This window comes from Gallus gallus, chromosome 1 (genome assembly GCF_016699485.2).
Source record: "Gallus gallus isolate bGalGal1 chromosome 1, bGalGal1.mat.broiler.GRCg7b, whole genome shotgun sequence".
Lineage (NCBI taxonomy): Eukaryota > Metazoa > Chordata > Aves > Galliformes > Phasianidae > Gallus > Gallus gallus.
In genome coordinates, this window is record NC_052532.1 from 112,759,755 (window position 1) to 112,783,182 (window position 23,428).

Genomic DNA, 23,428 nt, shown 5'->3' on the forward strand with positions numbered 1-23,428 from the left:
CCCCTGTTCTTCACTGCTGCCTCTCACAACAGAGGGAGACAAGAAATTTAAGCCTAGCACTGCAGAAGTCAGTCTGAATCCAGCAAATTTTCTGCAATGATGAGCAGGGGAATATCTTGCCCTGAGGTTTTTGTTGCTTCTGTTTTGTCTTGCAGGCATTTTCCCCATCTCCTCCACCCAAGTGGCATGCTTTGAGATTCACAGTGCCTTGGGCCTGTTCCTGCACCTAGGCTGGCTGAGCAGTATGCAGGGAGAGGAGGTGTCTGTGAGGAGCCAGGATTGCTCCCCATGCTTCTGTCCAGCACTTTCCCTTCACAAGAGGGGCTGTGCAGACAGACAGTCCATCCAGAGCCCGGCCAGCTTCCATTTGCTGTTAATTGCCCAGTGAAAAGACTTGCTCAGGGCTTCTCTGCCTTTTCCATGCCATGACCCCTTGTTTGAACACACAAAAGTTGTATGACCTCTCCTCCCATATCTCACAGAAAAAAGAGGACGCAGATAGGGAGTGTTCAATCCTCTGCTGCAGGCTGTAGCCCAGAGGTTAAGGGACTCGGAGCTAGGACATCTGCATTTATAAACAGCGTTTTTAACACTTTGGAATGAGTAGTGCTGAGCAGAATAGCTTAGTTTTGAAAAATGCTGCAACAGAGCGCAGCCTGGTAGGGGGCATGGTCTCTCAGGCTGCCAGTAGTAGCAATCCAATCCAATCTACCTGCTGTAAAAGTCTGTTGATCTGTGGGTCAACGGCACTCTGTCTAATCAACATTTACACCTTGTCCTTGAGAGTTCCCTGCACCTCAGGGACCAGCTGCATTTCCTGTTGGATCCCAAGGACGGCGTTGGACTATGCTCTGCTGCAGAGCTAGCACCAAGCTGGAAGCGGGGGAGGATATCAAAACGAGCCTCTCCCACTATCTCTTCTCTCCATGGGTCTCAATGACCAGGAAAGATGCCCTGCCCCACACAGAACAGTCATCTGATAGCAGCAGTCTCCTGGCCTTTTGGATGGAAGATATGACAACCACAGCACTCAGTGTGCCAGCACTGCCTCTGCTGTGAGGTGCAGGCATCACTCAGGAGGCCCAGAAAGTATTCTCTGCCATGCCCAAGCAGCCTGGCAACAGAGCTCTCACTGAGATCTTTTATCTTGGTGCTAGGAGCTGGAATTAATCTGAGGATTTGGGAATTATTATCATTTGTCACTAAGATGGAACTGGGAAAGTTTTGCACAGCAGAAGTATATGTGAAGTCAGTTGCTCCCATAGCATCACTCACACACACCTCCGCAATGCACATTTTTTCTTCTGTGTTTTATTTTCAGGTGTGAGTTAGACCCAGCTGGCTCCTTGGAAATGCATGTGTATGGGCAAAGCCAGCATGTATGCTAGGGTGGCTGATGCTCCACCTCCCGCTTCGGCTTATCTTGAACTTTGCCACAGGAGACCCATTAGGGTTGCATCTTTACATCCAAGTCTGGTTTCACAGAGTCACAGAATCATAGGGGTTGGAAAGGACTACTGGAGTTCATCTAGTCCAACCCGCAGTTATAGTGGAAAATCACTGGCAAAGCAAGGATGACCCATGAAAGATGTCTTGTTTTGCATTGGTAAAGGCATACGTTATAATTAAAGCATGTGTATGTGCATAAGAAATATACATGCTGAAAAAGGCCAATTTAAGGATGCACGTGTAATGATTCTTTATGTACCTAATTTGCAAGTATTTGACTTCTCAATTTTCATTTCTGCATTTTGTAAAAATGAAAAATGGTCTTCTTGTGTACGTGATACAAGAATATGTATATTTCTTGTTCTGGTCTTCAGACCTTCCTGCCTATCCCCAAGAATAAAATCTTCATGTCAGCATCTCTGTGAGCTTCACACATGAATGAGCAGTATTCAAGATACAAAAGGATTGTGAAAGCTCAATTGCAGCCAAGGTGATAATGTTTAGCAATAAACTGTTGAAATTGGCCTGGTGACAAAGAAATGTCATTGGAATGGAAGTTCTGAAGAAATTAAGCAAATCTTGTCAGGAGAAACTAATGCTGTTTGCTCGCTGGGAGTGCAGGCACGTGGGCTGGAGTCATGCAAGTACACACTCACGTGGGCATAGTGCTGGGATGGAAGTGGAAAGAGTGATCAGTACAACCCTCTTGGTGTGCTGTTACCCCCTGCACAAGGCACAAGGTTGCAAGGCAGTCACAGCCCTCGTCTGTCTGGGCCTCGGTGTCTGTGCATGTGCTGAGAGGCACCCACAGCCCTGGGCAGCCCGTTCCATGCCCACCGCGCTGTGGTGCAGCCCCTGTCCCTAACCCCCAGCTGCCCCTCCCCTGACACAGCTCCATGCCGTTCCCTCGGGCCCTGTCGCTGTCACACAGAGCAGAGCTCAGCGCTGCCCCTCCGCTCCCTGTGAGGAGCTGCAGCCGCCATCAGGCCTCCCCTCAGCTCCTCTGCTCTGCGCTGAGCACACCCAGGGGCCTCAGCCATTCCTTACACACCTTGCCCTCCAGATCCTGAACATCTTTGTGTGGAGCAAGGCAGCTCCCAGTGCTGCTGCCAGACTTTTCTCTAAAGTCAGAGAAAACCCCACACCACTTAAGGCATCCACTGAAGATGGCCTGGCTCCAAGCACCACTATGGCTCCGGAGGTGGGAAGGTGTAAGCAGTGGGGAATCACATCACAGAATCATAGAATGGTTCTGGTTGGAAGGGACCTTTAAGATCACCTAGTTCCAACCCCCTTTCTTGGGCAGGGTCACCTCCCACTAGACCAGGTTGCTCAAAGCCCCATCCAGCCTGGCCTTGAGTACTTGCAGGAAGGGGAGCAATGCCACCCGTGCCTCCCATCCAAGAAGCCAGTGCTGCTGAGCCCTTCTGCTGGCATAGCCCAGCGGCGGTGAGGAAAAGCCACAGGGCTGCCATGGAGGCACAGAAACCACACATCTGTTATCCCTTCCACCCTTCAGGCCATGCTCCCAACCCACAGCTGACATGCAGAGTAGCTCTCTTTGCTACCAGCAGCCAGCAGCCCACAGGGACACAGGCATAGTTATGGCAGGCTGAAAAGCAACCAGAAAACAGGCATCTGCTCCGCTTTGATTTTAAAAGAAGCCCGGTCCCTTTTTCAAATTATTCAGCTCTCAAATTTCAAAGGCAGGGAGGAGACGTCGTGTGCAACAATCCTGCTTTATTCCCTCCCTGTAATTTGTGGTGTGGTTTCTGCTCCTGGTGTCAGGGAGTAACTTTTCAAACAGAATTAAAGAACAGCAAGCACTGAGCGCCTCTGGGTGAACAAGCTGTTTTCTTTACACCTGAAGACATTACAAGAGAATCCCAGCCTCTATTAACACCGCTGCCTGGCTTTCATGGTGGCAGAGGAAAGCTTTTGAATATGAACTCTGCTCAGAAAGCAGAAGTCGGATGAGAAACACGGAGAATACATCAGTCACAAGAAGCCCATTAGTGCAGACGTGGCAGGATGCAGGTGCAATTGAATGCAACTGCAGCCTGTTTGTAAATGTTTGTAAATACTGCTTCGCATCACTTGGGTATTGCAAATCCTCTCAATTTTTGCTTTCCCAGAATTCCTGCTCTCTCCTGAAAATTCCCATTGGCTTCAAGCTGGCATCTCTCAAGGTCACACCCGTCTACTATTCACTATTAAATCCACCTCCCCCAGCAGAAACCATTAAAAAATACATCAGGAATCAGGCCATTCACCACAGAACCCATTTCTCCTGTTTCTTGATAGGATGACGAGGAATGGCTTTAAACTAAAAGAGGGGAGGTTTAAGTCAGGTGTTAGGAGGAAATTCTTTCCCCAGAGGGCAGTGAGGCGCTGGCACAGCTGCCCAGAGAAGCTGTGGTGCCCCATCTCTGGAGGCACTCAAGGCCAGGTTGGATGGGGCCCTGGGCAGCCTGAGCTGGTGGGGGGCAGCCCTGCCCATGGCAGGGGTTGGGCTGGGTGTGCTTTGAGGTCCCTTCCAACCTAATCCATTCTGTGATTCTATGATTCTCACCGTATGTTTACTGTGCTCTTAGCTTTCACAAAGGGCTCCTGATCCTAAACTGGGCTGCGACAGTAAGTGTTAGACGCTAACTGGTTTTGTTTAGCTTTGTTTTAAACAAAACGTGAAAATCATGGATTCCAGAACTCACAAGACAAAATGCAGCTTCAGTTATCCTAAACTCCCCCAGCCTGTGGCAGGTCATTTGCTTTGCCTCTTGTGGCGTATTCTGACTCTTAATGAGGCCAAACTTCCCTCGGCTTTCCCCTAGAAAAAAAAAAAAAATGTTGTAATGCTTTCTATGACACTTGTTTTTAAAGCAATTCAAAAAATAAATATGACCATCTGTCTGCACAGTTTATTTTTATGAGTCTCAGAGAATTGTATTAATTGCTTAATTTATATTTCCATCAGGGTCCATCAATTAAGAGGAATCAGTGGTATTATTATCCTCGTAGAATACTGCATCAGTCAAAACTGAAGCAGAGTCAGAGGTCTAGCTGTTAATCAGGTCACATTTCACTTCCTGTTGACATTTTTATTTCCCTTGCAGAAAATATTTGACGCTAAGCCTTGGATTATGAGCACTGTTCACCCAATGCAAACAGCACGGTGGAGCAGTTCTGCTGCTGCAGCAGGGAGGTGCGTACAGAGTTGCTCGCGAGGCACCTCTCCAGGCAGCACAGGGTGGATTGACAGCCATTTGTCTTGGTGATAAATGGGAAATCACTGCAAGGTGAAGGTCAGATTTCCATGCGCACCTCAGAAAGCAAGAAACAGACCAGCAATAGCAACAGAGGTCATTCTGTTGCAGCTTTGCTGCAAACTGAGCAATTTGAGGAGTTGCTGCCCTCAGAGGCTGACCAAGGAGGCAAATATTGTAACGTGATGAATGCAATCAAGAGTTTACAGACAACAGACCAACAGCGGGCTTGGCTGATGGCACAGCAAAGAAGAGTGTGGCTGTGGTCAAGGTTTCGTTTTAAAACAAGGCATTGTGCAGGAAGGACAGTTTTGTAATTAAGGAAATTGGCTAAGAAATAGGGAGCCTCTCAGTTACTCAGCGCTTGATATTCACACATCTCTTGAGAAACCTTAACTGGGTCATTTTGTTCTGTGGGAGCAAACGTAGGCCTGGTAGAGGCGTAAGAGGTGCCAGCTTGAAGAAGCTGATGCAGGGTGGCTGCAGCACACTGTGCAATGTGGGGAAGCACAGCCCCCTCCCTTTGCCTCACCAGCTCCTTCCTCAGTACTTGCTTATTTACATCACCGTGACATCAAACACACATCTCATGGCAGTCTTCTGATGTTCACTACCACCCACAGCACTGCTTGTTTGTAATCTGTAGTAAGGATCTAAAAATATTTTCTCTTGGTTCACCACGCTGTCCAGACTTCCCAGAGAAGTACTGTCTGTGGAACGTGAGCAATGTGTTCTGCTCCTGAAATAGGGTAATTTATACCTCAGCAGCAAAACATGGATCATAGAATCACAGATTCACTGAATCGCTCAGGTTGGAGAAGACCTTAAAGACCATCGAGTCCAACCACAACCCAATCATACTACCCTAACTCTAACAACTCTCCGCTAAATCATGGCCCTGAGCACCACATCCAAGTGGTTTTTAAACACATCCAGGGATGGTGACTCAACCACCTCCCTGGGGAGCCTATTCCAGTGCTTAACAACCCTTTCTGTAAAGAAGGTTTTCCTGATATCCAACCTAAACCTCCCCTGGTGCAACTTGAGGCCATTTCCTACAACCAGGCTCAGTGCACCAGGTTTAATCCCTTCCTCCCCCACTCCCCCTTTAAATGCCTTCTCCTCTCTCTTTATGCATTTTGTCTCACAGTGTGTAGGAATAGGGATGCTTTAGTTGTTGCTGCTTCTTTCTGCCATGCATTCCCAATCAATTAGAGTTGGGCACATCACCCCAAAAGGAAGATTTTTTATTAAATGCTTTACTTGCACAAGCACCTGCAGAGGGACTCCACCGCTGATATAAAGAAAGATCACAGAAAAAAAAAGGAACTTTCTAAAACTGTCCTTGTGGTTTAGCACTTTACTGACAACTTTCAAATTCAGAATAGTTTGACCAAGTCCACAACTGACTGAGCTGCAGATTAGAAAGGAAGAAAGACCTACACATCTGTGCATTCTTTTTTCCTGGTCAAGCTTTGCAAAAGTTTCAGCTGCCTCTAGGAAGCTGTGTTTTCCATCTGGAAGCTCTGCAGGTGAGATAAGTTTCTGAGGGAATGACAATCCTGCCTTCCTGTGAGCTAGGAAGGAATGTAGATCCGTGTTGCAGTGCAAAGTCCATTCCAATGGAGCGTAACACACCTGCTTGAGGTATTCTGTTCACAGCTAAACCTGCAGACGTGGCCCCTTTCCTGCCCTCATAGAGCATGTTTGAGTAAGGCTAATGCTCCAATAAGCAGACATTTCCTCTTACACGTATTTGCTTTCTGTGGGGTGTGTGGCACTGCATTTCCTTTAAAACAGTGGTCTCAAAACTCCTTCTTCTTTGGCTCACTCTAAGCTAGCTCGACAGCACTGCTCAGAGACTACTTTGATTCAGAATAAGAGTTTTTCCGATTCCATGTGAAATCTTTATTCCACTGAGTATTTTACGTATCTGAAGTACATTGCTGAGGCCAATAAGAGTGCTTGAAATCACTTTGCAGCCCTATAATGTTCAGAAGTGTCCCGCAGTTGGTTTGGCCATGCTTTGTCTGGGCCTAAATATTGCAAAGCTGCCACTTGGAAATCTCCTCCTGATACAGGGAAAGCGATGGGTAAATATTGGCATCACACATCGTTAACTTCTGTATGGAAAAAAAAAAAAAAAAAGCCCTATCTCTGCAGTTTAATTGTGAAACAGCTCCTTGGTTCCTTTCTGTAGTGTTGCATAAGAGAAGCTGAGTACGGAGGGAAAACAAGTGCATAAGTCTGTATTTTCCCTTTTGCATTACCTTCAGAAAAAGGACATGGTTTCTATTACATCTCTGGCTGCAATAGATGTAGTAAGATTTTTTTTTTTCCTGTGTATGACTATAACTTCTTAAAAACTGCCTTCCCAAGTTGATCAAGCAAGTCATGAAAAATGGCCTGTTTATAAAAATGATGATTCTGATTGAGTTAAAGCACTGTAAGGCAGGCAGCACTGTCCCTAAAGAGACAAAAAGAAAGGCTTTATGGAGAAATATCTTGTTTTCCTAATAGCTTGGTTTGGAAACAAGTTTATAAAACACATTAAAATTCCCCAGGGCCTTCAGCTCTGTAGTGTTTCTAAACAGTCACATTTACCTTGACCTTATAGTTGTAGGATAAAAAAAGGATTGGCTCCCTTTTTAGCCCCAGGAATACAATGCTTATCATTTATGTAGCACTTTAAATCTTAGAAGCTCTAGAACAAGGAACCAAGAGTTGCTGCCATCCAACCAGGGCAGCGGATTCAAGCACCTTTGACATCCCCCATAAGATGCCCCTTTCCTGTTTACCTGAAGAGAGAACCTGCTCTGTGGGGTTCTTGCCTGCCAGGGTCAGAAATAATCAGCAATGCCCCAGCAGGATGCTGTGAGACTCAGGCCCATCCAGCTAAGCCAGCCTGGTTCACACAGGTAGGTCACAATGAAGGAACTGTTCTGACTGTGTTCAAAATTGTACTAAAAACTGACAAACAGGAATAGGATTTTCTTCCCTTCCTCCCTTCCTTTCTTCCCCTTTTTCTTTGCCTTCCCCTTCCCTTCTTTTCCGTTCACTTATATAACAGTGATATTTTGTAATCCTCTTGCCCACTTTTAAATCTCAAGAGGTCCCACTTCTCACCAGCTTTATACTTGGAAGTACTTGGAAAAAATAAAGGAAAAGAGAAGCAGGTAACAGCAATGCAACAAGCTAGAGAGACCAGGCCTTGTCAGGTTCTTATATTATTCTTAGTTTCATGGTCTGCCTGTCTCTTGCTGTCCTCACCAATGCCTTGGGATTTTTTCTTTAGTATTTTGACTTAGCAAATTACTAAGAAAATGGCTGAATGTAAGGCTAGAAGGTGAGATTTCTTACTGCTATGGCAGTAAAGACATAGTACTTGATTTCCTTGGTCTCAGCACCAAGGCAGAAAGTTTCTTACTGACTTCATGACTTCTGAGACAGGTGAATACTGTATTTTCTTAATCAGAAATTCAGTCAATGGCCATTCAATATGTTCATGTTCACTCAGAATATCCTCATCATCAAGTGTGGACATCGAGGTGTTCCTGAGGCTCTCATCTCCTCCTCTGTCAGATTCCTACTAGAGAAATGGCTCACCTTCTCACTCTGAAAGGCAGAGTGTGATGGCAGCACGCTGTCTAGGGCAAGAGAGAATCACTGCCTCATATAGGCATAGCTCTCTCCAATAGGAAGACCCTATTGGTTTCTGAGAGGGCTCAAGGAAGACTTGGGCAGCTTCACAAAGTGTCCCCTACTGCCCAGGCACTCCCTTGGTAAAGACTCAAAATGAAGTCAAAGGAAACTGTGTCTTAAGGACAGTCCAACTTGGGAAAACAAAGTGACAATAAATAGTAATAATAATTATAGTAATAATAATAGCCTCTAGCACAGACTCAAAGCATTAGAATCATGGAATAACCCAAGTTAGAAGGGACTCATAATGATCATTAGGTCCAATTCCTGGCTCCACACAAGACCACCCAAAACTCAGACTCTATGTCTGAGAGCACTGTGCAAGATTGTCCTTGAACTCCAGCACTGGGGGCCATGCCCACTGCCCTCTGGTGACTAGACTACGTATCTCATTTTCACTCCAATGCCTTTTTTTTTTTTTTTTTAATTTTATAATTTTAACCATTATTTTAGATTTATGGCAACTTAGAATGCTGGACTCTCAAATCATAGAATCATAGAACCATAGAATCGCTCAGGTTGGAAAAGACATTAAAGATCATCGAGTCCAACCACTACCTGACCATACTACCCTAACTCTAACAACCCTCCGCTAAATCATGGCCCTGAGCACCATCAGTCATGATGGGAATCTCTCAGTTGTTCACTTAATCTGGATACTAACCTTCAATTATAACGCATTGTTTCACCCAACTGAACAACTGCACAGGATTTTTTTTAAAACAAAACCTACGGTTGGAATACAAAAAGCTTTTTTTCACATTAACCTAATTTTCCAGATGTAAGATGCCATTTTCAAAAGGCAACGAGTATAAAAATAAAAAATTGCCAGGACATTTTATGCATTATGTAGCACTTAACTCAGAAGAAGAGGCATCAACTCTAGATTTAAAAACTCAGTAGATCCCTGGGAGCCGCTACGTAATCTCAGCAATGCAATTAGGGTTCAAAGCAAATTTTAAAATCAATGTCCTTATGACTCATCAGCAGCAACGTGTCCCACAGAAAGGAAAGCTGGCAAAGATGTTGACTAATGGATGCCTTTCTTGTAGGGTTGTCAGGACAAATAACTTCACAGCACATTCCGAAGTGCTGGATGGCCCAGTGAGAGGGGAGAGTGGTCTATCCTTCTGTGCTTGAAATTGATAGGGATCCAAACCCCTCTGTGATTTCCCTGGGAACCAATCCAGAAAAATGTGGAACTCACCAGTAAAATATTTGACTTGCTGAATAGTCTCGATCATGTTTTCCATAGCCACCAGAATAAGGATATTGTGGTAACCATTCCAGATAGTAAAGAGCTGTGCCACAGAACTAAACGTGTGAGTTCAGCATGCTTTTACCAACAGGCAAAGGCTAGACTGTAAGTACTGTGAACACCTCCAGACTCCATCTATAAACCTAAACGTTTAAGCTAGGCAGTAGCATAGCTTACTCCTTCAAGGAATTCCTCTAGACCTAGTGAGCTTGGACAGTCTTCTGCAGGCCTAGAGAAAGTTCTCAGAACTATGGTTTGATTCATAGGTGGTCCTGTGTGGAGCCAGCGGTTGGAAAGGATGATCCTTGTGGGTCCTTTCCAACTCAGGATATTCCAGGATTCTATTAAAGTTATAGCTTGACTTTTTCCATACATAGCATGTGCTCGTTAGTCAACCTTTCTGTGATCATTTTTTTCCACAGCTGTGTCCTCTACATTATAGCAGGGCTCTGTAATTTTAACTCTTTTTTTCATTGAATGATTTTGGCTGTGTGTGTGTCATTCTGAAAGGATGGGATGCAGCCATTCGGTGGATGGGGAGGTGGACACAATCAGATCACGTGCTCAAGTGGAGCACATTGTCTCAAAGAAGTTAAAAGCAACCTGAATCCTCTGCATCCATAGTCAGAAAGTGGAATCATATTTTTTTTACATCCCACACTGAAAAAAACCCTCACACAACAAGGACCAGTGAGGGCCTTCCTTCACTGTATAAGAAGTCTGTGATCCTGGCTGGATGCTCCCCATGGCAGTGGCATCTCTTCTTGCTGAAGTAAGTGTGAACTAATCCCAGTAAGTTCATATAGCACTTGTGTCAAGAAGGAATCCCCAGAGAGGGTAAATTGGAAAGGAAAATGGCCTCGTACTCTGACATGCTTTATATAGAGGTATCTCATATGGAGAGGTTAAGCTGGAAAGGCTTACTATGGCTATCAAATCTAGCAAGGCTCCATGAGCAGATGTCATTGTCATTATTCAAAAATATAGCATCCCAAATCCATAATCCTTTTGAAATAGTGCAAATTCAATGCTTTTCTGAGTATAAGACAGAAGCATTAGGGTTGTGCTGGGAGATGGGACAGGAAGCCAGACAGAGGACAGCTGTCCCTATCACTCAGGGCCCGGATTAAGCCAGGGAGTGCTGGTCTGAAGCAAAGGCAGATGATATCTTTCTATCTGGGAGCCTGCCTGGCTGCAAATCTCCTGGAACCTCTCAAATTAGTACTTCAAATTTGCAGAAGCTCATTATGGAGGAAATTTGCAACTCCTGGGTTCTGAGGCTGGGCCCCAGGGAGGGAGGAGCGCCACCATCCCCTCTGAAGCCCCAGAGATCCAGACGGCGAGGCAAGTGCTGAGCAGTGCCCGAGGAGGAGAGAATCCCTCCTCTCAGTTTAGGCTACCACCATAATCAGAGGTGACCTCTCCCCTGTGATGATGGGTGCTGCCTGAGGATAGAGGTGAGCCAAAAGATTTCTTAACAAGACCACAGCTGGGTTTGTTTTTACCATCAGTAACCTTCATTTCCCCGTGTTTCATTCCTGGCAAGTATGTGACAGCATGAGGTAAGAGCATGAGAAGCAAGCTGAATCTCTGACATGCATGTAGGGACATAGGAATTGCTTTTGTGGTGAAGCAACTTCAGGGATACAGTGCAGCATTTCTTATTTATTCACTGTGTATATGCTGTCGAGGCATCATGCTGGTCTCTGCTTCTTGTTAGTTCTTCAGTGGCACACCAGGTCCCAGCTGGCAGTGGCTAATTGCAATCAGCAGGTGAGAAAGGCAGCATCTTGGCAGCTGAATTGGCTCCAGCTCCGGGACACCTTCTGGGAAATGGAGGGAACCTGGAAAAAGAAAAGGAGAGAACTTAAACCTGGACTTCTGTGAAAAGCATTAACTGAGAAAGACAGCAGTGCACAGGACAAATCACACTTGCTTTTACTGGAAGTTCTAATGGAGCAATTCAATATTAAAAGATGGGAATCTTCGAGCACTCACCTCTAGTGGTTTTGAGACACAATCTAATATCACTTGATGACTTTGGAGCACGGCTTTTTTGCAAGATTGTGAGCATCCTTTGTGAGCTCAAAGGACAATGAGGGTATGAAGAATGTCTTGGAGTTCAAATACAGCCAGAGCCTTAATGTCTGAAAGGTGCCCATTAGCATCAGTGATCCACTTGTGGTCACAAGCAAGGAGCAGTTTTCCACTTCACTGTGGGTATTACTGAGACCTGGAATGCTGAAGTCAGCTTGTGGCAAGTGTGCACTCTGCGTCCTATAGCAGTGAGTACTTCCAGGTGATCTGGTTTGGTTAAAGAGATCTCTACCACCTCATGAATCAGAACCCATAGCAGAGGAGACAGTGATTAAGTCCGTGAGGAGAATTTGCTGCTTTCTTGCCTTGAGAAGTAGATCCTTGAGGGTCAAGGTTGAGGCACAAAAGCTGAGAAACTTGCGAGGCAGCAATGTCAGCTTCTCTGTTGATAAATCTGAGATGACTTCCATTTCCATGACTAGCAATATAGTATCTTGACAGGTGCTCAGTTATCACAGCAGTAGGTATGCTACAAGACACAGAAAGCAATGGATGACGGATACATGTTTCACCAGCTCTGCATTTCAGAAGGGTATTGTGAACTCAGGATTCCTCTGTGTGGGCCATTCCTTGCTTGTTCAATCAATGAGAACAAAAATTCCATTTTCACAAAAAAAGGACAACGCCCTCTCTGCCAACAGAAACCTCACTTAGCCTCAAATATAGGGATAGCCAGTATACAAGATACGTAGTATTAGCATACCAGCTGAGCAGTTACACATCAGTGATGCTGTGTGTAGCTGCTGAAATGAAAAGACATCGAGCAGCCTGTGAAAAATGAGAGAGATACCTGGATTCTTCTAATGCAAGCAGCACGTCTGTGTGTATTTGTTTGCAATTCTGCCAATGTTATGAGATCATCAAGGGCAAATTCAACTAGATACAGATCAGTTCATGGGCAGAAAAAGCAATTAGTGCTTTATTATCATCCCGTTCATATGCAATTAAAATGGAGTCGATTCTCCTTCAGATAAAGATGCATAAATAAGCAGAGACCATGATTTGGGTGCTAAAGTAGAGAAAGGTATGCAGAAAGTCGCAGAAGATCACCTGTCAGTTCAGTCACACAGACTGAGATGCTGCAGGATGAGGTGGCTGGGACAAGCAGAATGCATGGGAAACGGCAAGACAAGTGGTGAGGTAAGATGCATTCAGCATTTTTTGGTTGCTGTTTCCAACCTCCATTTTAACTGCTCTGAGTTTACAGATTAATGAAACGATACATTTCTTCCAAAGAAACATCTGTTTCGTGGGTAACTTTAATCAAATCCTGGTGATAACTTCCCATGGGAGCTCATCTGTGCTGCCAAATAGCTTTCAATGAGAGCGAAGATGGTCATGGGACTGTAGCTAGGAGTGCACAAGTGGAAACAATTGCGACAGTCCATTCTGTGCAAATTCAGTGCAACTGTTCCTTTCACGGGTAGCTCAGAATAAAGGAAAAGGGTCAAGAACACAGATCACTTTGTCATGAGAATACAGCTAATACCAGTATATGTGCAATTGCTGACCATCAGCACCATCATGCAGTAGTATTGCTGACCATCCGCTGATGTGAAATGGCACAGCACATTTGATGCCCACTGACTGCACCCCAGCATCCAACCCATTAAGCAGCTCGCTGGAGCACTAAGTTCAGATATGCTGGTTTGCGGCAGCTTCTGCTGTTGAAATTGCTGGCAAATGCCTGGAACCTGGCATTTCTTGGGTCAAATTACATATTGGTCACTTAGCTGACGTCAATTGTCTCAGCAACCACACACTGCAAAAACAGGCTTCTGCCTGTCTGGGGTAAACAGCGCTAGTGACACTCCTTAAAAACCAAACAACCTGTCTGGTGAAAGCTTTTAGAGCCTTTCACAAGCTGCAAAAGAGCACATAAGTGATCAAAGGCGGTAGGGTGGGTGCATTATTGTTCTCATTAGAGCATCATCTGCCAATTTATTGCAGCAAGGAGCCAGAAACGGCACAGCCTTCTGTCTGGGAAATAAAAACAAAACAGTGCTATTACCATTTCAGGTACTGAGGGGCTGAGTGTTGGGGTGCTGTGGATGTAGTTCTCACTGGAGCCTGGCTGATGGGAGCAAAGGGAGGAGGAGGAGGAGACTGCCTTCACGGGGTGTGCCTGCCGAAGCGCAGCACACTGCTGCAGCCACCAGCTCGGCAACCAGATTGTCTGACCGTGGAAAGGACATCAGCTCCTCAGGATTTCACCATAATGTAGAAATGCAGATTCTTGATGGACTGTTAATTTTTGTGCCTAAAAAGAAATGCATCACTGTCTTAGACACATGCTTCCAGACGCATGTTTATTTGATAAAGGGGATTGATTTTTTTTCACCTCTTCACTTACTTATGGCCCAGATCCTGTCATCTTTGAAGTAAGCAGTTGCTGTAGTAGAGGATAAAACATCGCAGCAGCTCTTGAATTAGGAGAAACTCATACTGCACTTTTAATGTCTGTCCACCCACATGCAGCCATCTGACTCCTGTCCTTCTAATGGAAGACTAATAGTTTCGCTGGTGGAAGACATTCTAATGCAGGCAATACTATTTACTACTTGAGGGGTAGGGCCCTGTGAGCCATTCATTTCCAATACAAAGTGTGGCCTAACCACCAGTTTATCCCATGACTTCTGAAGGCCAGCACTTTGGCAGACCCTATGCAGTGACAACTGGTGATCCTAGTTTTGTTCCTTAATAAGCAAGCAGAACAGTCAGGGAGCACAGGTCACAGCTCTGTGAGCAGCTCTGTGTGCCCTCTCCATCCCTGCTGGCATCAGCTTACTGTGGGAGCAGTTGCAAATGCGATAATACAGCCCTGAGATGCTCTGAAGAGCTGTGCGTGCTGCGCTTGAGGGAGGCTCTTTGGAGGTTGAACTCAATGATATCCAGAAGCCCCTTCCAACCCCTAGGATTCTATGACTCTTTCCACCCACTGGGGAGGCTGTGGCATTTATATGAACGGGGGCAGCTATTCCGCTTCTAAAACAAACCTATTCCACTTCTAAAACAAACCTATTCCACTTCTAAAGCAAACCTGAAGTTTGGAAGTTTATGCAAATGGTATGCATTTGCCCTACTCTGAGATAGACCTGAGATGTTTCAAGACGGACCCCTCCCACCTCTTTGCTTTCTCAGCTGGTTTATGTAAAAAGAATGGGCTTGCTGTTCAAGGGGCAGAGTCATTCTGCAAGGAGCAGTGTAACAGTGACAAGTCACGCAGCCAGAGAGTGCACTGGGGAAGGTGAAACCACTGCCACTCTGGTGTGCAAATCTGATCTTTTATGAAAGCACACACAAATGCACACAAATCGGGTAATTGCGTAATATTCAGATAGCTAGCACTTTCTTTGTATTTAAATGACTCAGATAAGATCAAGCAGTAAAAGCAGAACATCCTGCTTAAAGCATCTTAGGGATGCAAAGCAATGCCCCAAACAAGAAAGCTTAGTTTTTAGCCATGTGCTTGAGCCCTGAGCCAAATGAGAAGTACAAATGAGGAGTACATGGGCTGCTCCAGCATCCAGACCTCCCAGGGCAAAGGAAAGCTAGAACTCATTGCTTGTGTTGCAAGAGACACATCTAAGCCGGAACGTGAACACGGTGTTTAATAAGCTTACACAAAGTTGTCTTTTACTTCTCGTTCTTTAAGAAGAAGGAAGCTTTTTTCTTGTCTAACAATGGCTATAGCCAAGCTGTACAGCTCATGAGGGAACAAGTGGGATGCTATATTATTTCAGCAGAGTAGACATCGCTAATTACTTTCTTGCCTTGTAGAATGTCAATTTAGCTGAAAAAAAATAGATCAAGCTACTCTTAAGTACAGTGATTAAAGTGATCAAAGGCTCATAACAGCGCGGAGTGTGGCAAGGTTGTAGCTGTGCTCTAAAGCCTACATTTCATGATGGAAGGTAACACAAGTCAATGAGAAATGTAAACATGAGCATTTTGCAAATGCTCACACTCTGTCCCAAAAATCATCCAAAATGTGGACTTTTGAATTTAATAACAGATTCAAATCTCAAAGCTTTGTTTTTTTCCAAGAAAAGCAAGGCTTGTAGGGAGAGCTATTCTTTCTTCTGACTTTTGTTCATCTTGGCTACAAAACACCATTTTGCCATTATTCCAGACATTAATATTCAGAAATGTAAGGAAATCTTGCACTAGTTTTAAAGACCCGGAACAATTTCTGTGTCAGCATATAAACCAGGCTTCAGATTTTCCTGTAGTTTATGCAGCCATCCACCTTTCTACCTGGAACAGAAGGATGGATCCCACTGCTTCACTATTTTTAACATTTGTCTTCACAATATTACTATGTGGACTGAATGCTAAGTACCTCATATAAAAATGAGAATCAAACCCACAGAAAAGTGAAAGCCTGGACTTTTCAGAGCTTTCTTTAGGCATCTAGAAGTGCCCAGGCTAGCAGACTTATTCCATGCAGAAGTATGTGCAGCACAGGAGGGTGATCTATTCAGGCTCCTAGCTCTCTTCACCAGTCCTCAAAGCAACCCACCTTCCTAATTTAGACAGTGCTCTTCTCATAGGAACTTCCACAGAGACAGCAAGATTTGGGTGCAATAAACCCAGATAAAAGTGACTTGTCCACCGTCATGCTGGGAGCCCATGGTAGGACCAAAAGCTACACCCCTGTTTCCTTGGGTCCTATTCCATTATGTTCAAATTACTTTGCTGGCTTGACTCCTTCCTGAACAAACTGGCAGATGAGTTTCTTTTGGAAATTCATGTTCATCCAAAATAAAGATCTGCAAGGTACAAGCAGATGAAAATCGTAAGAAATGACAGCATCCATAAGGGCCCTCCTGTACGGCCCATGGGAGCAGGAGAATCTGTGTTAAGTTCGATAGGCTTGGAGTTAAAGCTGTGAACCCCCCACAAAAGATAATTTCCTCGTTTCATAAAGAAATCCCCCAGATGAAAATTGTTTTGACTGAGATCACTTATCTGAGCAAATGGAGCCTAATAGGTACTCAGAGGATGTAAGTCAGACCCCTCCAGACACTGTTGCGTTAGTTTACAGCAGGACTAAATTTGACCCAACCCATCTAACAGATGTTTGCTAAGCAAGCTGTCTTTGAAGAATTTTAAATGATCGCTTCTGCTCTTGGCCATGCATTTCCTCAACAGAAGAAGGGGCAATTCCACAAAATTTTCACAGAGATTATTGAGTACTCTGAAGAAGATAAGACTGACTGGTGAAAGACATGCAGGCATTGTCTTCGGCATCCCTATAAACTGTTGCAAGACAGAAACTCGTTTTGTCTCTGAAACTAAGGAAAATCAGAACTTGAGATGCAGTAACACAACCATTTGTACAGAAAGGGAGACTGCAAAGGAATCAGAAATGAGTAATTTTAGAATCTGTTTGTTAACAGAAAGAACCGTTCTGCTCATTTCCATTTTCTGTCCTGGGAGAGACGATCCTCCAGTCTTCAATTTCTTACCTAGAAACTGTTCTTTGTAAAATATAGGTGACATTCCTAGCACAGCTCAGTTGATTCTGGAGTCACTCCTGTTGTTCATAAAGATCTTCATCGTCAGAAAGTATGCACCAAAGCAATAGAAACACTGCTGAATTCTCACTGTCTACTACTGTGGGAGCTCCAGGCTCTCTGTGTAGCATAGAAATACTGGAAATATCAGAAAACTTGAGAGGAGTTAATACTTTGAGTGCAAAGGAGAGGATGGGGGCTGAAATTAGTTCTCCAATTTCTTCCCTGTCTGTTACACAGCTTGGCAATTAATTCAGAATCATGAGAATTATTCCTTTTCCTTGACAACTGTTACAAGCACGGACACTTGTAGGGACAGAGTTCCAGGCATATGTGTTTTTGGCATTTATGACAAGGCATCTCCATTGCTTGTTGTTCTGCTACCAAGAAATGGAGGGCAATTTTATTTTTCCTGTATATGTAGGTAACAATTCCTGGAACCCCAGGTCCCCTCCCATTTCCCTTTTTCCTTTCCTGGCTCCTTTCCCCTGGGATTTGACAAAACCAGCCTTAGACTCTGAGTTGCCCTTAGAATCATAGAATCATAGAATCGCTAAGGTTGGAAAAGACCCACAGGATCATCCAGTCCAACCATTCGCCCATCACCAATGGTTCTCATTAAACCGTGAAAGGATTAAACTTTAAAATCCCTTCTCCTGCTGCCTCTGTTTGCAGTTGGAATATATGGTAGTCCACAGTAGCCATGCTAATAGTCACGTTTTTGTACTGCGTGCAGCATGACATCCATTCTGGAGGGCAGAAAGCAGCAGCACAGCTGTGAGAGCAGCAGGGAAGGTTCCATGGTTTTGCTGAGGTGCTTCGTGTAGCCCTCCTTGGGGGAAAGGTCTCCTAAAGGGAGCTGCTTGGTTTCCCATTCCCACAGGGGGTTAATGGCTGCTGCTCAAGCTGAGCCATTTCCCCTATTTATCAAAGGCTGTCCTTCCAGCATGCTTTGCTGGCATGGAATGCCATCATGCACGATTAAAACAGAGATTTTAGGAAAGTTTCTAAAGTTCTAGCTGAAACTTTGTGTTGTAGTAATGGTGCAGTTTTCCTTTTTCTGATCAAGCTTTGAAGCTAACAAAACCTATTTTCCTTGTTTAAATGTGAAGCCGTATGCTAGACTTCGTGTGGCATTGGTTGGAAAGTCCTACCAAAGAAAAAGGCTTTGGCTCACGCTAAGGGATCACCCAAAAAAAGTGTATATTGGTGTCACTGGGCACCAGTTGGGAACCACATGTACTTACAGAAAGATTCAACTTTTTGGAAGTTTCTGAAGAAGGATTTTGTCAAAGCTAGCAATTAAGCCAGATCTCCCACGTATCTTCCCTGTGCTTAAATTGCAAGAATATACTTGTTCCCTAATTCCAAAAGAGCACCAAGGATGCGTGAGTGTCTCTGACAGTTGGATTGCTGAATGTTGGCATAATCAGCAGACCCCTTGACTGCAGGCTTTCAAGTGCCCAGATCAGCCCTGGAGTCTGAAGAGAAAGAGTATGTGAGGAGGAGAAATCTGGTGAGAAAACAAGCAGTAGCTCACGGTTCTTGCTGTCATGCTAAGTTGCAATTTTTCTCCCCCCTTCAACAAATCAGGTAATTAAGGGAAGGTGATCCAAATTCAACTTATCGATTCCTGAGTGCCTTGTACCTGTATTTAGTCAGGCAAGATTTGCACTGCCTTCTAGGAAGTCTTCAGTTCATGAAGGTCTGAACGGAGTCCTGGAACATACTGTGGCAGGGTTGTGCAACCTTTGCTTGTGCTGCTGCCCTGAGGTCAAGCAGCCTCTTTGGAAAAGCCACTTCTTGTACTCCCTGTGCCAGCTGAGTGCATGAGCACCTTTGATGTCCCTTTTGTAGTGCCTCCTACCCAGGTATCTTCAAGATGCAGGTAAATATTAGTTATAAAGCCCTAACTCAATCCTGTGAAGTGGGTTGGGTTTCTCTCTGCCATGCCATGCCAAGAGGGTTGAACAGAGGTGCCAAGCTGGCAAATGTTCTGCTCGAGATTAGACAACATTGTTGTGGAGCACAACACAATTGGTAGGATATGGTATCCTTGTAAATACTGCATCCTGCCTCCCAGTCCCTGCCTTTTACTGAAAGAGCTGCAGGTTTGAGACTGAACTCTCCTAAAGCTCACATGGCCTTTGCTGAGCCTGAGTGCAATACCTCTTCATAAGGCATCCACCTGCCTATTTCCCCACTGCCCCAATAGCATCACTGCTGTGACCTTGAAAACCTCCTCTCGAGTGCCACCCTGTCTCTCAGCAGTAGGAAATCAGATTTTCCATCCCTCAGCACCACTCCCTGCAATTTCATGTCTGAAGGAAGAGCTGGGGAAGGCATGGAAGTTTTTCTCTCTGCAGCAGTGACTCTATTTTCAGCTATAGCCTAACAGATTGCTTTGCTTTTCAGCCTCATCATCCTTTACCGCCTTAATGCATGCAGCTACACAGGGTTACTATTAGTGACTGATATCGCTGGCACTGCTGGCTGGGGCCAGCACCAGTTCACCCAACTCTGGGTGAACTAAATTCTCCTCTATACCACATCCTCATTACTCCCATGGATTTCATAGAAACACAGAATTGTAGGAGTTAGAAGGGACGTCTAGGGATCATCAAATCCAACCCCCCTGCCAAAGCAGGTTTCCTACAGTAGGCTGCACAGGTCATGAATATCAGCTATTATTATTCTTTTATTATGTTTTTTGGATTGTTTGTTTGTTTGTTTTTGGTGAAACAGAAAACATAGAAAGTTTGCTATGTCAGAAAAAGACAAATGGAAAGTCAGCTGCTCTCTAGGGCCGAGCCAATCGGAGGTTACCATGCACTAAGTGACCAACAGCTTTGGCCTGATGGCATCACCATTCAATCTCCAGTCTCAGCCCCTTGCAATTACTGCATGTCATGCTTTTAAAATCACAACATAGGAGCAACTACCTGGTTATATTTAGAGCAACGATAGGTATGGAAACACTTATTTGAGCTTCTCTTGTTGTAAATATAGAGACATGAGGGAATCAGAATGCTCCCTGCACATCAGCAGAGTCTTCTCAGCCCTGCTGGTGAGGAGGGCTCTGGAAAGAATGGGTCGAGGAGCTGGGAGCATACAGGATGTTTCCAAGTTTCAGCAGCTGCAAAATAGGCTCATACTAGCATGGAACTAAAGGACCCTTACGGTCCTTTTCAACCCAGGCCATTCTATGATTCATTCTATGAAGTGCTCCCTCCTTAGCAGACTGGCCCGAATGAGAAGAACAGCAGTGCTCTGTGAGACCTCCAGGCTCTGAGGGCTACTGCCGCACTGGGCAAACTGGGCAGTTCCAGAGCGTGGGTCTGAGCACTATCCCACAGTGGTACACCCTCTGTTTCTGACAGCTATCTGATAAAAGGTGTTATTTGCCTCTGGGGATCTCACTTTGCATTCACACTGGCCCACCAGCTGTGCAGACCTGCAAATAGCCTGTTAGAAATACACCATAAAAACAGAGACCTGCTCCTGCTTTTTTAATACTGCTGTCTCCTTCTATTGCCATTTTCTGGTTTTTATGTTTGGTACCTACCAGTCTGTCCACACACACGCATGCTCACGTACAGGCACAAACCAATTAGCACAAATCAATTAGCACGCCCTCTTTCCTGTGTGAATGCAGCTGTTCCTCGGGCAGACGCACTTCACAGACCGGTGACACCTCCGCAGCTTATTTCGGGAGCTGGAGGTTGATGTTTCACACGCTGGCCTCAAATCTAGAGAAACAAAATCTCTGCTCTCAAATCCTCAGGCCTTGCTCTTCACACTTGCCAGCAAGCAGCGCATGCAAATCCCCAGTGAGCAATAGAAGGGACAGGTCTTCCTGTGGGAATGAGATGCAGACAGGACACAGAACTATAGGAAGCAGAACTGCAACAGAGATGCTTCGGGATCTCAGAGGTGTGGGCTGCCCTGGCCACAACCTCTGCAGGGGGACAGATGCCAATGCCTGGTTGCAATGCCATTGAAAGCACACCGGTGACAAATATAGGAGGAGTTGGTGGGACAGCAGGAAGGGTTTGCAAAGTGCCAGCTCTGGGACAAAGCCTGTGAGGATCCCCTCTCACAGTGGTCTGAGTACCTGTGGTGACTCATTAAAGAAATATATATTTTTCCTGTGATTTTTTTCAGCTAGTCACCGCTATTCGATGAAGCTGCTCATTAATTATTGTTTACAGAAAGGTATTTCCTTCTTCACCTCCCTGAAAGACATTCTGCTGCCCCTCAGTACACAGCTCAGCTCTAAATGCACAGGAATTTAAGACAAAAATGCCATGTTTTCCAAGGTGTTAAGTGGCTGGCCAGGGTTTGCGTGCACAGTGTTGTGTGCTCTGTCCCCTTCACTGCTGCAATCAATACTGCCCTGATTTCTTTATCATGCCTGATGTGGGATGGAGATGAGCAATCCTGTTCATACCTCAGCTTTGGCATTTTGATTCCCAAACAGCCCATTCACTAGTAGCATAAAAATAATGTAAAAACAAATACATCAAATAAATGTAGCTTGAAGACACCTCTATTACAACCCTGCTCTGTATTCTATAAGCAAAATATGTACTGTGCATACAAACACTGGGCGAATGAAGGGATGTGGGTATTAACACTGACATATCAAGCGGTTCCTTCATAAGACCATATTATCTCTGCAATCACCTAGAAGTATTTGCATTTCACAGACCACCTTTTCCAAACGGCACCTCTCGCCAAGTTGCCTCTTGCTGTTCTTGGCTGATGTGTAGGCAAAGAACGAGGCCAAATGGGCAGTTTTCAGGCCAGTGTTGAGAGGTGGTTGGAGCTGATAGCTGTGGGAGGTCTCCTCTTTTGAGGGTCCCAGGGAGGTTCTGCTGCTGCTGGAGGCAAAGCAGCACTGCTGCAAGGTTGCATGTTCAACACACAGGGAAGGCAAGTCACCAGGCAGGAGAAAGGCAGGCGAATCATGAGCAGAATTCAGCCTGTTCTTCCCATGGGGCTGGGTGACTTTTTTTCACGGTCCGGTATTGCTTCTTGCAAAGTGCTTATCAGGATTCCTGTTTGCAGCACTCCATTCACAGGGCACAATTCCTGGCTGGAAGTCACACGGCATTTTTACATCCCTCATCAGATGAAAACTGCGTACAGGGCAGGGAGGTTTAAATAAGCCACCCACTCTGCAAACAGCCTCCTCCTGTAGTTGTGCTGACCGAACAATACAGCACCAGCAGCCCAGAAAGTTTGAAAAACACCACAATCAATTAATGGATTTTTTTTTTCCATCGACCCACTCCTAAATCCTGGCCACTAGTTCAGATGGAGCAGTTTATAACGCTAATAAAACAAAACACCGGTGTAAATCGTCCCAGCATCAGTTCAGCAAGTTGCTTTCACATACCAGCCTGGCTCCAGGCCTTCACCGTGTGCTTTGGACTCGAGCACAGGAGAATTTACATTCTCTTTGCAGTTCCAATGAGACATCTGCTACTTCTCCTAAGTCGCTGTGATGACACTTGCTTTTAAACAATGCCTGTACCACTGGGGGTGCCTTATATGATAAAAACAAAAACCCAAACCCTCTTCTTCAAAGCAGGAATCCACCTTTTGCTTGAAGACGATTTATATGACACTGCACAAAAACAAAGCGGACATTTTTAACCTACAGATAGGCAGAGCAGGAGGTGACTGGGAAATCCATGCAGGATGTGAGAGGTTAGAGTTAAGTTTCCACTCTGCCAGAGGAAACATGATCCACTGCTCCCACCTCTTGCTAGGAGCGTCCCTACCCTCTATCTTCCATCTGTCCTAGGCTGTGGGTGCTCGCAATATGCTGTTGCAAAACACTCAACTGTTTCTTGGCAATGGGAGAAGAAAACAAGGGAATGTCCACGTGAGGGCAGAGACACATGCATTTGTACTTGGTAAATAGGTAGGTATAGTTTAGCTAGAGAAATAAATTAATTTAGCATTCAGCTGTATGTCTCTCCTAGCACACCTCGACCACTGGAGTAATTGGGCCACAGCCAAGGGAACAAAACCATGGAAAAGGATCTTTCCTACACCTGCAGAAATGCTTGTGGCCTGTCTGAGGCCATTTTTCTAATGCTTCATCTCCAGTAATGGGAGAGTTCAGGACA

General features: G+C 45.1%; 2 long non-coding RNA genes across 7 annotated transcripts in view; one reads left to right on the forward strand and one right to left on the reverse strand.

Annotated features, from left to right (window-relative positions):
- Positions 1-6,840: 6,840 nt before the first annotated feature.
- Positions 6,841-23,428, reverse strand: part of LOC107057049 — a 44,005-nt gene continuing 27,417 nt past the window's right edge. For all 5 annotated transcript variants that reach the window (XR_005847265.1, XR_005847263.1, XR_005847264.1 and 2 more), the window contains 2 exons: positions 11,671-12,238; positions 6,841-11,516 (listed from right to left, as the gene is read on the reverse strand). This is a non-coding gene — a long non-coding RNA (uncharacterized LOC107057049). The remainder of the gene's footprint in view (positions 11,517-11,670; positions 12,239-23,428) is intronic.
- LOC112531157 overlaps positions 10,806-23,428 on the forward strand; it is a 28,572-nt gene continuing 15,949 nt past the window's right edge. The window contains exon 1 of one of the 2 annotated variants that reach the window (XR_005847259.2): positions 10,806-11,129. This is a non-coding gene — a long non-coding RNA (uncharacterized LOC112531157). Of the gene's footprint in view, positions 11,130-12,233; positions 12,910-23,428 lie in introns of those variants that run through there. The other variant, XR_005847261.1, reaches the window with a different exon arrangement.